Source organism: Vombatus ursinus, unplaced genomic scaffold (genome assembly GCF_900497805.2).
Source record: "Vombatus ursinus unplaced genomic scaffold, bare-nosed wombat genome assembly UNPS02014847.1, whole genome shotgun sequence".
Classification (NCBI taxonomy): Eukaryota; Metazoa; Chordata; class Mammalia; order Diprotodontia; family Vombatidae; genus Vombatus; species Vombatus ursinus.
Window position 1 is genome coordinate 22,928,361 of NW_020954625.1, and position 3,916 is coordinate 22,932,276.

A 3,916-nucleotide genomic window follows, 5' to 3' on the forward strand; every position below is an offset into this window, starting at 1 on the left:
AGAAAGAAAGAAAGAAAGAAAGAAAGAAAGAAAGAAAGAAAGAAAGAGAAGGAAGGAAGGAAGGAAAGACAAGAAGAAAAAGAATACATTTTGGTTTATATTCAAACACCAAGGCTTCATGTAACTTTATGCAAAATCCCCAGCAATAGCGATGCCCAAGCCACATACAAAAGGAAGGGCACTTTTCAGAAGGACAAATGGCCCTGGGGGAGACTCAGAAATCGAGAGGGGGCTTTAAAAGGTCTCCTTGAGTAGGTGCGCTACAAGCGTGAGCCCATGGTCAGCCCTGCTTCAGCCCTGCTCTTTTCACACTCACCCCTCCTGTTCCCAGTACTCTGCTGTATTGGCCAGCACTGCTGACAGTACCATGGACAGCCAAGCCTCCCACAGAACAGTGTGGAGCCAGAGGCTTGGGGATCAGACCTTGGACTCCTGGTTATACACAGCCAGGGTCCATCTGGGTTCTACCACTTTCTTCTCTAAGGCAAACATAGGACTCTCTCATTAACATTGGTGACTCTGCCACCACCCACATGAAAAACCACATTGAAAACCTCCAGGTTTCTCCTGGTTTCTGAACTAGAGCGCTCCATTGCCAAACTATCTCTTCCATAATTAGGGAGAGCTGTTTCCCAGAAAATCTCTGTGGCTGGATTTCCCCAGGCAGTGGGGTGTGGTGGAGAGAGAGCTGGACCTGAACGCAGAAAGACCTGGGTTCAAATCCTGACTGATGTACTAACTGCGTGATGCTGGGCAAGTCATGTAAGCGCTATGGGCCTCAGTTTTCTTTTCTGTAAAATGAGGCAGGTGGACTCAATGCCCTCTAAGGTGCCCTTCTAGCCCTAAATCTAGGATCTTGCCCTGTTTCAGGGGCCCCAGCGGTAATGAGGTAGACACCACCAGCGACCCGAGTGAGAGATCATAGCTGGGGTCAGAGAGGTGAAGGTGGCCGTGGCACCTCAGAGGTGACCAAGTTCAGCCCCCTTGCTTCGTAGATAAGAAAACTGAGTCACAGTTGGACAAAATGAGATGCCCAAAACCAAACAGGCAGTAAATGGCTGGTCCTAAGCCAGCATTTATTCTGCCATCTCACGCTAAAATCCTACCGGACACAGTCCTGATCTCTCAGGACAGTGAGATGATACAAAGAGATCACATGACAAATTGGAGCCCCCAAAAGGATAATTAATCCAACACAAGTGTTTCCTCGCCACCGAATTAATCTGAGCTCACATTCACATAACACTTTACATCCGTGTCTTCCTACCCACAGCCCTGTGAGGTAGGGACTGGTAAATACTGTGTCCATTTAAAGATAAGAAAACTGAGGCTCAGAAAGCTTGAGTGACGTGTCCTAGATCACACAGATGGTAAGTGGCAGAGCTGAGACTTGAACGCAGACCTCTCCTTAGTGCCAGCCCAGACTAGGACCCTCTCCACCTCCTCCTGGCCCTCCTCCAGCCAAGCACAGCAGGCATCCTCACCTGAGCGCACTGTCTCGGAGAGCCTGAGAATTCCCAGAAGCAGGCTCCTAGAAGGCGTTCCTGTTGCCCGTTCCACAGCACTCAGGCGGCGGGGCTCCTCTGCACAGAGCCCAGGCTCTCGAGAGGGAGTGAGATCAGCCCGCTGCAGGGCTGGACTGTGCCTCACCGGCCTAAGTCTGAAAGGAGCACGAGATAAGGATGAGTGGATAACATGCGGAGCTCTGGCTGAACAGACAGTTTGTTAAGAAGGTGACCTGCAGAAGGATCTCGGGGCCCCAGTGGAACTCCCTCCTTCTCTTGGCCAGGAGTTCTGAAGGCTTGCCAGCGAACATCCAGACAGAGGAGAGGTCCTCACACGGATCCCTCACCCCGGTCCGTGCCGGCTTCTTATGAACCTCACTAATGAAGAGTAACATTCCCGCCTCACTGGACTGCTACCACAGCCCTGGGAGGTAGGTGGTACAGTTGCCACTGCACCCATTTTACATATAGGCATGAGTGAGGCGGCGTGGCATGGAGGAATGGCTAAAGTGCAGCTTTGGAGTCTGGAAGACCTGGGTTCAAGTCTTGTTCCTGACACAGTCTGGCTGTGTGACCCTGGGGAAGGGGCTTAACCTCTCAGTGCCCCGGGCAGCTTTCGAAGGCTCTAAGCTACCGAGGAGCTAGTTCCTTCTTCACTGAAGAACATCTGGCCTTGTTCCTGCTCAAGAAGCATCCTGAGCTCCCTATCACCTCTAGGATAGTTGAACACAAACTCCTTTCATGAGTAGTTAAAGCCCATCATAGTCTGGCTCCAATGTCACTTTCTCTGTAGGTTGCTACACCCCCTCACACATTCTAAGTTCCAGCCCAAACTGGCCCACTTGAGGTTCCCTGGACACCTCCTTCTACCTCCTGCCTCAGGGCCTTTGCCCAGGCTGTGCCCCATGCCTGAAGTGCTCTCCCTCTTCACCTGTGTTTCTTGGAGTCCCTAATTCCCCTCAAGTGTAATAAGCTACCTCCCACAAGGAGTCTTTCTTGAGTCCCATAGTTGTTAGTGCTGCCCCTGCCCCCACATTGCTCTATCATATGTGTTTTAGGTTTATCTGAATACATCTTCTTTTCCACCAGTGAAATATAGATTCCATAAGGGCAGGACTCTTTCATTTTTGTCTCTGTATCCCCAGTGCCCAGCACCATCTCTTGTATGTGGGAGATGCTTAATAAATGTATCTTGAACTGAAGTGAGAGGCTGACCTGCACTGGTGCAGGGAGTTTCTACACTGGGAGTTTCCTCCACTGATGAAATCCTGGATGCAGATCTCTGTCCTCCAACACTTCCCACATGCCCAAAACGCAATGGGAAGTAGCAGCTGGGTGGCACAGCGGTTAGAGCGCTGCACCTGGAGTCAGAAGGACCTGAGTTCAAATCCAGCCTCAGACACATTACATGCACTAGCTGTGTGACCCTGGGCAAGTCACTTAACCTCATTGCCGAGCCAAAAAAAAAGGCATTGGGAAAAGTCCTCAGGTGTTCACAGTCCAGAACCAAATGGAGCCTGAGAGGCCTTCGCAAAACCATGGAACTGGAGAGTGGGGAGGACCTCAGGGGCCTCTGGTCCAACCCAGACACTGAAGGAATCCACTCTGTCACACAGGCCACGCACCATGGTGATCCCGACTCAGCCTGGAGACCTCCACGGTCTGGCAGCCTCGAGTGCACCTTGGGAGAGCTCCGTAGCTTAAGAAGCGTCTCCTGACATCCAGCCTAAGCTGGCCTCTTTGAATCTCCCCCACCACTCCTGTTTCTGCCCGCTGGGGTCAAACAGAACAGCAACACACCAGAAGCAGCTAGCACTTACATAGTATTTTAAGGTTTGCAAAGCTCTTTACAAATATTATCTCATTTTATCTTCACAACAACCATGGGAAATAGATGTTATTATTGTGCCCATTTTTACATATCAGGAAACTGAGGCAGCCAGAAGTTAAGTGACTTAGCCAAGGTCACACAGCTAGTGTCTGAAGAGAGATTTGAACTCAGGTCTTCCTGACTCTGGGCCCAGTGCTCTGTCCACTGCACCATTTAGCTACCTCTACCCTAGCCTAACCCCTCCATTGGCTTTTTGGCTTGAAGACCAGTATGGGTGGTCCTGGAAGAATGTCCCAGAATGAAGGTAATTTCATGGCATGACCAGTCATGGTCACACTGCCGGGGTGAGACCAGAGCACTCAATGCAGTCCAAGGACCTTTCACAATGAGGGGCTTTGCCTAAAGCTGTTGCCTAATACAAGTCATCATTTCTATGGGGAAAGCAATGTGGGGTCCTGAGGTCATTGGGCCATCTTGGTAACATACAAGGAGAGAGTGAATTATTCATTTGGGGGCACTCATATGGAAGAATGGGCCCATTGAAGCCCACCCTGGTGACTTATCCTGGTGCCAAGGTGAC